Source organism: Canis lupus, chromosome 13 (genome assembly GCF_048164855.1).
Source record: "Canis lupus baileyi chromosome 13, mCanLup2.hap1, whole genome shotgun sequence".
NCBI lineage: Eukaryota > Metazoa > Chordata > Mammalia > Carnivora > Canidae > Canis > Canis lupus.
This window is the reverse complement of record NC_132850.1, coordinates 18,075,615-18,087,934: the sequence shown is the minus strand read 5'-3', so window position 1 is coordinate 18,087,934 and position 12,320 is coordinate 18,075,615.

The following is a 12,320-nucleotide window of genomic DNA, read 5'->3' as shown; positions in this document are numbered from 1 at the left end:
ATTTCTCTTCCCCCAGTCCTTAAGAAACAAGATTTGTCTTGCTTCACATGTGTTTTCAGTGAATCAGATGAAATCAAAGAAAGCATAACACAGTATGGCATTGTAATAACATGGATTCTAGAATCACATGGATTCATGTGCAGGTTCCTACTATATCACTTACTGTCTGTGTGACCTTAAGCAAGTCACTTAACCTCTCTGAGCTTCAGTTTTCTCCTCTACAAAATGGGTTTAGTAATAGCTACCTCACTGTTGGTAGCACTAAATGAGATCACACCAGCATGGACTGCATTGGGTCTGGTACATAGTACATGCTCAGTAAGTGTCAGTTGATATAATATACAAATGTAAGGAGTTTGGAAGAGGCGGTGGTCATTATCAGAACCTGTATTCCAAAAAGACTTGAGTGGTTGGAGTGAGGGGCTGAATTTAAGAAGAAGTGCACTGGAGTAATTGGGAGGCTATGCAGGACGGGGAGGTAGGATTTGCTAGAATGAAATTTCAAATCTACTGCAGGGATATTTCAAGGTCCAGAATACAAAGTTGTCCTTGGGGTTCAGGGAACACTTGGGTGGCTCAGTTGGTTAAGCATCCGACTCTTGATTTCAGTTCAGGTCATGATCTCAGGATCGTGAGATCAAGCCCTACATCAGGCTCCACGCTCAGTGAGGAATCTGCTTGGGAATCATCTCCCTCTGCCCCTCCCCCTGCTCATGCTCTCTCTCTCTCTCTCTCTCTCTCTCTCAAATAAATAAATCTTTTTTTAAAAAGATTTATTTATTTATTCATTAGAGACAGAGAGAGAGAGAGAGAGAGAGAGAGGCAGAGACACAGGCAGAGGGAGAAGCAGGCTCCATGCAGGGAGCCCAATGTTGGGCATGAAGCACTTAAATTTTTCAAAAAGTCCTTGATGGAGACGAATATATAAACAAAAGTGCCCCTGTGGGGTGACAGGTATGTAACAAACAATGAAACATAGCTGTATAAATACAGCATACTGTGGGAGAGGGAGGGGACCTGGGAAACAGACAGAAAGTAGAGTCAGGAAGACTTCCAGAGAAAGTGACATTTTAATTTAGCTGCGAAGAAAAAGGAGCTTGCCAGAGGATAGGATCCTGGCAGAGGAAAATAGCACCTGTGATGCGGTATGTTCAGGAGCTGCAAAGAGTTCTGTGTGCCTGGAGCAAAAGGAGAAATCAGCTCTGTGCAGGGAGTGAGTCCAGAGAGATAACGGTCCAGCCTGCGCTGGGCCGTGGAGGCAGCATTATGGAGATGGGACTTTATCCTAAGGGCAGAGAGTAGCTTTGGGAGAGCTGAATGCAGGAGTGTGCCACGATCAGATCTGCATCTTTTAACAGATCACTCTGGCTACTGTGTGAAGAATGGATTGTAGAGGAGCAAGAGTGAAGGGGAAGAGTATGCCCATAAATGTAGACTCACTTTGATGAAATGAACACATTCCTAGAAAGGAAAGAACTACTTAAATGGACTAAACCCCAAAATAGGCCATCTGAAGAGACTGATAACAAGTGAAGAGATTTAAGTTAGTAATTTTAAAACTACTCACAAAGAAAGACTCATGTCCAGATGGCTTCACTGGTGAATTCAACTGTACATTCCAGGGAGAATAAATATATTAATTCTTCACAAACTCTCCTAAAAAATGGGAGAAAATAGTTCTCAATTCAATCTGTGAAACCAGTATCATTACCCTGAAACTTAGAGCATAGACATCATAAGAAAACCTCAGTTTGATAGATCTTATGAATGAGGACATGAAATTTCTCAAGAAAATACAGTTGACTCTTGAACAGTGTGGGTTTGAATTGCATGGGGTCCACTCATATGCAGATTTTTTAAAATAATTAACAGTACTCTAAATGTATTTTTTCTTCCTTATGGTTTCCTTACTAACATTTCCTTTTCTCTAGCCTACTTTGCTGTAATAATACTGTGTATAATACCCATGTTAATCAACTGCTATTAGTAAAACTTCTGGTCAAAAATAAGTGATTAATAGTTAAGTTTTTGGTGAGCCAAAAGATATATGCAAATTTAGTGCCCTAACCCCCACATTGTTTAAGGGTCAACTGTACTAGCAAACCGAATCCAGCAACATGTAAAAAGATTATGTACCAACACCAAGTGGGATTTAGCCCAGGAATGCAAGGTTGGTTTAACATTCAAAAACCTATTAATGTAATATATCAATAGAATAAAAAAATACAACCTACATGATCATCTCAATGCAGAAAAAGCACTTGACAAAATCCAACACCCTTTCATGATTTAAAACAAAGAAGCTAGGTATCAAAGGAAACTTCATCAACCTGGTATAGAGCATTTACAAAACCCCACAGCTAACATCCGATTTAATAGGAGAAACCTGAATGCTTTCCCTCTAAGATCAGCAACACAACAAGGATATCTGAACAACAAGGATATCTCTCCCTACTTCTGTTCAATATTGTCCTGGAAGTTCAAGCCAGGGCACCTGAGCAAGAAAAAAAAATAAACAACATGCAGGCTGGAAAGGAAGGAGTAAAACTATTTCTACTTGTAGATAAATGATTGTGTATATCAGAAATCCTAAGGAATCCACTAAAAAACTATAAGAGCTAGTAAATGAGTTCAGCAAGGTTGTAAGACACAAGATCAGCAGATAAAACACAGTTTTCTTCTACACGCTTGCAATGGATAATCCAAAAATGAAAAGAAGAAAACAATTCCACTTACAATAGCATTTTAAAAAGTAAAATACAGGGACGCCTGAGCAGCTCGGAGTCTGCTTGTCCCTCTCGCTCTGCTCCTCCCCCTACCCAAGTAAATAAATAAGTCTAAAAAACAAAACAAAAAATACCATTTATTAAAAAAGCAGTGGGTAAAATGCTTAAGAATAAATTTTTAAAAGATTTTATTTATTTATTCATGAGAGACATACAGAGAGAGAGAGTCAGAGACACAGGCAGAGGGAGAGGCAGGCTCCATGCAGGGAGCCCGACGTGGGGTTTGATCCTGGTTCTCCAGGATCACACCCTGGGCTGAAAGCGGCGCTAAACTGCTGAGCCACCCGGGCTGCCCTAGGAATAAATTTAACAAAGAGTGCAAAACTTGTACTCCGAAGACTATAAGACTTCATTGAAAAAAATTAAAGCAGGATTAAATAAATTGACAAGCCTCTTATGTTCATGATTTGGAAAACTTCATATTATTAAGATGATAATACTTCCCAAATTGATCCACAGACTCAATTAAATCCTTATCAGAATCTTGGCCAACTTCTTAGTAGAAATTGACAAGCCAGTTCTAAAAGCCATATAGAGAATATTCCTCAGCCATTAGAAAGGACAAATACCCACCTTTGCTTCGACGTGGATGGAACTGGAGGGGATTATGCTGAGTGAAATAAGTCAATCAGAAAAGGACAAACATTATGTGGTCTCATTCATTTGGGGAATATAAAAATTAGTGAAAGGGAATAAAGAGAAAGGAGAGAGAATGAGTGAAAATATCAGTGAGGGTGACAAAACATGAGAGACACCTAACTCTGGGAAATGAACAAGGGGGAGTGGAAAGGGAGGTGGGCGGGAGCTTGGGGTGACTGGGTGATGGGCACTGAGGGAGGCATTTGGTAGGATGAGCACTGGGTGTTATGCTAAATGTTGGCAAATGAACTCCAATAAAAATAATTAAAATAAAATAAAATAAAATAAAATAAAATAAAATAAAATCCATATAGAATTGCAAGGGACCCAGAATAAACAAAATCATCTTGAAAAAGAATAGCAAAGTTCCAGGACTCACACTTTCGAATTTCAAAATTAACTACAAAGCAACAAATACCAAACAAATTAGAATAGAATAGAATAGAATAGAATAGAATAGAATAGAATAGAATTCAAGAGTCCAGAAATAAACTCATGTGTCTAAGGTCAACTGATTTTTAACAAAGACATCAGGACCATTCGATGGGGAAAGAATGGTCTTCAACAAATGGTGCTGGGTCAACTGAGTAGCCACACACAAAAGAATGAAGTTGGACCTCTTGCCAAACACTATACACAGAATTAACTCAATATGGATCAAAGGCCTAAATGTAAGAGCCTATAACTCTTAAGAGAAAACATAATAGTAAATCTTCATGACCTCAGATTTGGTAATGGACTCGGGACAACAAAAGTACAAGTGGCAAAATAAAAAAACTGATAAATTAGACATCATCAGAAGAGAAAATTTATACATCCAAGGACACTATCAAGGAGAAAAGACGGGATCCCTGGGTGGCTCAGAGGTTTAGCACCTGCCTTCAGCCCAAAGCGTGATCCTGGAGTCCCAGGATGGAGCCCCACATCAGGCTCCCTGCATGGAGCCTGCTTCTCCCCCTGCCTGTGTCTCTGCCTCTCTCTCTCTCTGTGTCTCTCATGAATAAATAAATAAAATCTTAAAAAAAAAAAAAGGAGAAAAGACAACCTACAGAATGTGGAAAATGTTTGCAAATCATGTATCTGATCAGAGACTTTTATCTAGAATATATTAAGACTACAACTCAAAAAAAAAAGACAACTCAATAATAAAAACAATCCAATAAATAAATAAATAAAATAAATAAATAAAAACAATCCAATTTTTAAACAAGCAAAGAATTCGAATAGCTCGTTCTCTAGAGAAGACCTACAGATAGTCAATAAGCTCATGAAAAGATGTTTGATATGATCAATTGTCAGGGAAATGCCAATGAAAACCACAAAGAGATACAAATTCACACCCACAGGATTGGCTATAATCAACAAATCAGATAATAGCAAGTGTTGACAAGGAGAAATCAGGACCCTCATACACCGCAGGCAGGAATGTGAAATTGTGTAACCTGTTTGGAAAACAGTCTGTCAGTTCCTTAATGAAATGTAAGTTTCCATTTGTGTTCCCATAAGACCCAACAGTTCCACTCCTAGGTATCTATCTAAGAGAAATAAAAAAATATGTCCACGCAAAAATTTATACACAGATGTTTATAGAAATGCTATCCATAGTGCCAAAATGTGGAAAGAACTCAAATGTCCATCGGAAAAAGAAAATCAAATGTCCATCGACTGATGAAAGGATAAATAAAATGTGGTCTGTCCATCCACACAACGGAGTATTATTCAGCCATTAAAAGAGAATAAAAGAGAATAAAGTATTGATCTGTGCTACAACATGCATGGACCTTGACGCCATGCTAAGCCAAAGAAGCTAATCACAAAAGACCACCTCTTGGGATTCCCGGGTGGCTCAGTGGTTTAGCACCTACCTTTGGCCCAGGTCATGATCCTGGAATCCTGGGATCAAGTCCCACATCGGGCTCCCTGCAGGGGGCCTGCTTCTCCCTCTGCCTCTCTCTCTCTCTCTCTCTCTCTATCTCTCAAATAAATAAATAAAATCTTTAAAAAAAAAAAAACCCAAAAAACAAAAGACCACCTATTGCTTTTGCTTGTATTTCATTTATATGAAATGTCCAGAAGAGACAAGTCTATAGAGATAGAAAGTAGATGGCGTGCCTGTAGAAGGAAACTGTGTTTTGTGTGTTGATCTTGTGTCCTGCAGCCTTGCTGAGCTCATTTTTAGTTCTCAGTGGTTGCTTAGGGCTGGCTGGGAGGAAGGTGGGGGGACAGGAGGGCAAGAGCTACAAGTTTCAGATTTCTTTATGGAGCAATAAAAAAAAGATCTAAACTCGACTGTGACTGCACCTATCTGTGAATACTAAATTCACAACTTCATGGGTGGCTTGTTTGGCATGGGAATTGTACCTTTATTGAACATAAAAGTGTTCAGAGAAAGAATGCCTGAATGCAGCGAGGTCAATGACTGTTCTGGGGGTGCAGGAGGGACGCGGTGAGCCAGAGGAACTCCGCGGGTGGAGGAATGGGTGAGGGTTGACCATGGCAGTGGAAGGCAAGGGAAGAGTCTAGATCACCGCCAGCTCTGTGCAGGGGGCTGGGGTGATGGTGTTAGCAGTCACTGAAAGTACGGCAGCTGATTGTTGCATGGAACTTACTTGCCAGGCCCTGTTCCAGGCACTTTCTACGTATGAATTCCTTCGATCTTCAACAGCCCTCTTAGGGCTTATTAGGGATTATTATTGTCATCCCCATCTGACAGGAGGGAAAACCAGCTTAGAGAGAGTGAGAAACTTCCAGGAAATCTGACAGCTAGTAAATGGCAGAGCTGGGATCCAAACCTAGCTATGCTGACTTCAGGGTCCTTCTTGAAGCCCCAATGCTATGCTGCTTCTCAGGCACAGTGGAGAGGGGCCAGATTGGGGTATAATACAACTCCCAGGTTTTTAAAAAGGGTTCTCTTTATTTATTTGACAGAGAGTGCAAGTGAGCACGAGCAGGGGAGGGGGGCAGAGGGAGAAGGAGAAGCAGACTCCCCACTGAGCAGGGAGCCCGACTCCAGGCTTGATCCTAGGACCCCAAGAGATATGTCCTGAGCCGAAGGCAGACACTTAAGTGACCGAGCCTCCCAGGGGCCCCAACTTCCAGATGCAGCTTAAACGCACTGGTCACGTACTGGCCAGGTCCTGGGCTAAGGGCAGGCCCCCAGGGCACCCTCCAGAAGATGCCCACATTTGCACTGTGGCCTCATAGCAGTCAGAGCCCGCTACAGACTATGCAGCACAGCAGCACCCAGTCTCAGCCTGTCTAGCTGCAGTTCTCGCCACTTCTCTCTAGGGCTATGGTCTCTAGGCCCCCAGGACGGCCTGGATTGGGCAGGGGGTACAGAGCAAGAGACCAGCCCAGACCCTTGCCAGAGAAATGGTGGCAAAGGTACAGCTCTCCAAGCCCCAGGAAGGCAGCCGGCTGGGGAAGAGATGACTGGGGAAGGCGACCACGTTATCCAGAGGGGCCTCCCTGCAGCCTGTCCAGGCCACAAAAACGGAACTCCGGGCCCGTCAGCCCTGAGTCATTCCCTGTTGGCCCCCCAAGGAACCGGTGATTTCCTGCCTGGCCCTCAGCCAGCCCAGGCTCCTCCCATGGTCTATGCATCCTCTTATCTCACCCCATGCCCTCTTCCAAGGCAGGGCAGGCCAACCAGTTGCTGACCGTCTGGGCTGGTCCTCCTGCTTCCTCTGCAGGAAATATGGATTCAGGAGTCAAAGAGAACCCAGCAGCTAAGAGCAGCTCAGGGGCCAGGCTGTGTTGCAGAGGATGGAGAGCAGAAGGGCTCACCGGATGGGGTCCCATGCAGCTCCCTCGCTGGGGGTCACTGCTGGACGAGGACTGGGGCTCCTTTTCCCATTGACTTGACCTACGCCTCTCTTGATGCCTGCTTTGAACTCAGCCTCCTCCCGTGGAAGAGACTCCAGCAGGCCCTGTGCCAGGCACATAACTGTAAATAAGTGAACAAGGACAGATGAAACGGTGACAGGTGTCTATGTAGAGGTTCAAAGAACAGGCTTTGGGATCAAACACACCTGAATTCAAGTCTCAGCTGGGCCCCTTTCTGGTGATTTTGGATTACTCAATTATCCATCTCAGCCTGCATTTTCGCTTCCCTCAAGTGAGGACAGGGCACCTTGAGAGAGTCATTGGTGTGAAGAAATGAGACCGTGCGTTAGCATCATGGACAAATAGCCAGTGTCCCTTGATGGTATAGCAGGTGCGATGCTAGGACAGGGCTCCTAGGACAGGGCTCCAGGAGGAGGCAGCAGGCCTGCTCCCACCCAGTTTTTACCAAGGAGGAGTGACTTAGGATGACAGCTCCCCTCTGGGAGAGTTCTCGTCTCCTCAAGCTCAGGCCAAGGCTAGCATAGCTGTTTACATATAAAAGCACCCCAAAGAGGCACAAAATTTGGGGGTGGGCACTGAGAGTAAGGAAAGATTGGGTGTTTGCAACCCAGATGCCCTCAGGGCAGCCCTTTGGGACCACCATTTCCATTTATATCCAGTTAGAACAGCCCAGTCCCCCCTATTCCACATCCTCGGGAAGTCCACACCCTCCTCTGTTGCTGCCTGACTCTCCCAGGGTGCACACCCTCAGGATCACCTCTCAACCTGAATTCTCTGGCTGCTGTTCTCTCTTGACTCTGCAAGTATCATCACTTTTCTCCCTTTGTTCCTAAAACACCACGAATTAAGGCTGTGTGTAGAGGACACTTTCAGTGAATGCATCTGGGGGTGTTCTGGGGCTGAGCATGCACAGAGCAGGGAGGAAAACTGAGTCTGGGTATTCGGCGGGCGCATCACTGTGTTGCAACTTTCCTCCTACAGTCCTACTGGAAGTTCTCACTGGTGAGGTTTTCTTCTCCTCCAGCTGCTGTCTTTCACTTTACTACCCCTCTTCCTTTTTCTCTGGAGTTACCACAATAGAGCCCAAAATTCCCACCAATTTCTTATTCTGCAAATTTAACTCTCTGCCTCCTTCTTACCGAGGCCATGCCCAAAGGCTCACCAAGTTGTTCATAATCACAAAAGAGCTAAAGGCTTCTGGAAGGAACGTAACACTGCCTTTCTAATTTTAAATTAGCCTCTCTCCCCTGTTACATATAGTTGGGGGATAAGAAAAGTTGGGGTCAGATCTTGAATCACAAAGAAAGTTCCAACAGGTTGAGAAGCTGGAGGGTTCTGTGCCTGGGGAGGCAAGGGACCAAAGCCCTGTGGCAGAAAGGGGATTGGGTCTGGGAATAGCGAGGGGAGTGTCCTGGGGGGAAGAGATCCCAGAAGGGGAAGATGAAAGGCATAGAGGTCTTTTGTTCCAGCATCCAGAGAGGAGTCTTGGTCCAAAGGATCATATGGAGCCACAAAAGGATTTTAAGCAGGGAAAGAATAAAAGCAAATTTGAGCTTCAGAAAAAGCACCGAGTGAGGACATTGGACCATTTGTCAACTCTCAGCAAACTTAAAACATTGACAAAGGCTTGGGGAAATATGGTGCTCTGACACACTGCTGGAGCAATTGAACAAGTGGGACGTTTGGAGAGGAGTTTGGCAAGGCTGGGGAAGTAAGTGATGGGGAGATGGAGGATCCAGGGGCCTAGAGTTACCTATTCCAGGCTGTCCGACTGGGTGGAGATCTGGGGAAAATGGGGAGACAGGCACGGGCTCACGAGAGCCACTTCTCCTGACTCACTGTTCAGTGACATCATGTTAGCAGCTTAAAATTGGCTGTGGTGGAGTATTTGCACCCCAAAAGCTGCAAATGCTACAAAACAGGGCTCCCTCTTGCCCTCGGAGATAGTTTAACGGTACCCTTACTCCCTGAGCCAGGTTTCATCCAGCATCCCCTTACATTCCCCAAGCAATAGCTGCAGAGAGATCAAATACAGGCTTTTCCAAGTCAGGGCTTTGACCTTATATCCTGAGAAAAGCCTAGGCCTGCTGACCTAGGCTGGACCTCAAGGGGCCTACTGGACTCTTTAGCCAAAGAATGGGCATACCTGAGAGGCCTCCTTTCCCCTAAGTCTCTTCTAGTTCCCCTTGATATTCTAAAGAAGCAAAGGCCTGGGGAAGGCACCTCTTCTCAGGCTTGGATGCAAGAGCAGACGGAGAATGAAGATTCATGGATAACTTTCAGGTTCCAGGCTTAGATGCCCAGGAACCTAGGGTGCGATGCAGAACATAGGAAGAGAAAAATCCGCAAGGGTGTGTGGGTTAGTGATCTGGGGACTTGGCGAAGTGCCTCTGGAACAACAGAGACCTCCAATCAAGGAAATGCAAATTTGAAGTTCAAGAGAGTGGTACCATCTTGGGAGTTACTGGTCTACGGATGGAACTGAAGCCATGAGATCACTTGGGGAATATGAAGGGCAAAGCAAGGACACCTGGGAAGCGAGAACATGTCAGAGAAAGAGGAAAGAAAGAAAGAAACTGGGAGGGAATGTTCCAGGAGGCAGGAGGAAACCAGGAGAATGTGATACATTGTAGAAGCCAAGGAAGGAGGAGAAATATCAAATGTTGCAGAAAGGTTGACCTTGATAAAGATTGAGATGAGAGACACAATGAGGTTACTGTGGCTGGTTGAGAGTGAAGACAGCGGTAGGAGGTCAGATTGAAAGAAGTAGGGGCCACCCCACACAAGACCTTGTATCCCCAGGCAGGGCCTGTGTGCCCTGGGAAGTATTTGGATGTTATTCTAAGTTCAGTAGGAAATCATTAGTGGGTTTTAAGCAGAGGAGGAAAGAAGTCTGATTTGCATTTTAAAACAGCTCACTCTGGGGACACCTGGGTGGCTCAGTACTTGAGCATCAACCTTTGGCTCAGGGCGTGATTTGGGGGAGGGGGAGTCCTGTGATGGAGCCTCGCATCAGGTTCCCCCTGGAGGAGCCTGCTTCTCCCTCTGCCTGTGTCTCTGCCCCTCTCTCTGGGTCTCTCATGGATAAATAAATAAAATCCCCCCCCCCAAAAAAAACCCACCAACAACAACCCAGCTCATTCTGTCCTGTGGAGGCCTGAAGGAGAGATGCCCCCCCCACGTTCTCCACCCTCACCCCTTATCCCCTACCCCCACCCCCAAGAGTGCAGGCAGGTAGGAAGCTACTGCATTAGCCCAGACTTGATCTAGATGGTGGGACGTGGAAAAAAGTATTTAGATTCGGGGTACATTTTGAAAGAATATCGAATAGGACTTCCTAGTGAATTGAATGTAGGGTAAGAGAAAGATAGGAATCAAGGAGTACTGAGGTTTCGGGTTTGATCAAGTGAGTAGACGGTGGTGCCATTTACAGAGTGGGTAAGACTAGAGGAAAAAGAAACAAAATCACAAGCTTCGGGGTCAGAACAAGAATCAAGAGTCTCATTTTGGCCATCTTAAGTATAAGATACCCATTAGACGTGCAAGTGGAGATGCCAAGTAGGCAGTTGGGGATTTAAATCTGGAGCCCAGGGGAAGCCACAGCTGGAGATAATAATTTTGAAGTCATTAGCGTATACATAGCGTCAAAGCATTGGGAGTGTGTGGACATTAAAGATGCACTAGACCGGGAGGTTGGGAGGCCCTGGATTGGGGACTGGGGGAGGCCTCCGAAGTCATCCCCATTGGCCAAAGGAAGCTGGTTCTTGTAACCTGAGAGCTGGACAGAATCAGGACAAGCCTGGCCTCGGGAATGTCTGCAGAGAAATGGTGCCGGAGAAACTAAGACCTCACTGGAGGGCAGGAGGATTCCCACTTACTCCCTCTTCCCGGCCCCCAGTCTCTCTGTAAGCAGCATTCATTCAGGAGGAGGAGAGCAAGGTTGCCGTTGAGGCCGCTTAGCCTGTAGAGCCAGCAAAGGTAGCACCAGCTGAGGCCAGAGGGGCTAAATGGGGGAGTTCATGTGGCATGTGCTCCTCTCTATCCCTGCAGGAGTCAAAGCTCCTGACTGGGGGCACAAAGCCACCTGTAGTTCCAGCACTCCCAGGAGGCGGCCTGGGCCTCAGACAAGGGATCACCCCCACTCGATTGCTACTAATGTGAAGAAGATGAGCACAGCTGAGCCCCTGAGACCAGTCTTTGCAGACTTACACGTGTGTTCGAATCATCTGGGGGGCGTTTGGTCAAGGGCAGATTCTGTTTTAGTAGGTCTGGGGTGGGGCCCACGATTCTGCATTCCTAACACATGCCCGGGGAATGCTGCTGCTGCCCATCCACCGGCCACACTTTGAGTGAGCAAAGGACCAGAGGCAGCTCCGGAGGCTACCCACCGGGATGGTGCACATCCGGTTCCGGGGAGAACGTGTTTGTACACCAAGTTATCAAACTCATTAAACTGGAAGTAGCCACCATCTTGTCATGGTTGTGAGGCCCTTGTTTCTCGAAGGACTACACCTTCCAGCGGCTAAGGCGTCGCTGGTGAGCACTTGGGTTCTGAAGCTTGACCTCCTGCGCTTTACCTGTCAGTGATAAAGGTCTGTGATCTTGGGCAAATCTTTCAACTTCTCTGCTCTGCATCTCAGTTTCCTCGTCTCCATAATGGAAATATGACTAGTGTGAGGATGAGCTGAGGCAATAAAGTCCTGGACACAGAGCAGCATAGTAAATGCTCAGTAAATGTTGCTCTTCTTGTGGATACTACACTCTTCTGGAATAGTTGACAGAGACGCACCCAGAGGCTCCGTCTCCTTCTGGGACATGGTCAGAAATGTAACCCCCATCTCCCTCCGGCACTCAAAGGCCTATATCTTCTCTTTTGAATTCCTCCTACGCTCCTGCCCACTCCCACTCCCCCTCCCCTGGCCCCTGGCCCCAGTGTGGTCTGGACGGGCCCCACAGGGGCAGGGACAGGGACAGGACGTGGGGCTGTATCTGACAGGAACCTGAGGGGCTGGCCTGGGAGGGGATTGGGGCCCGGCTTCCTGAGGGGAG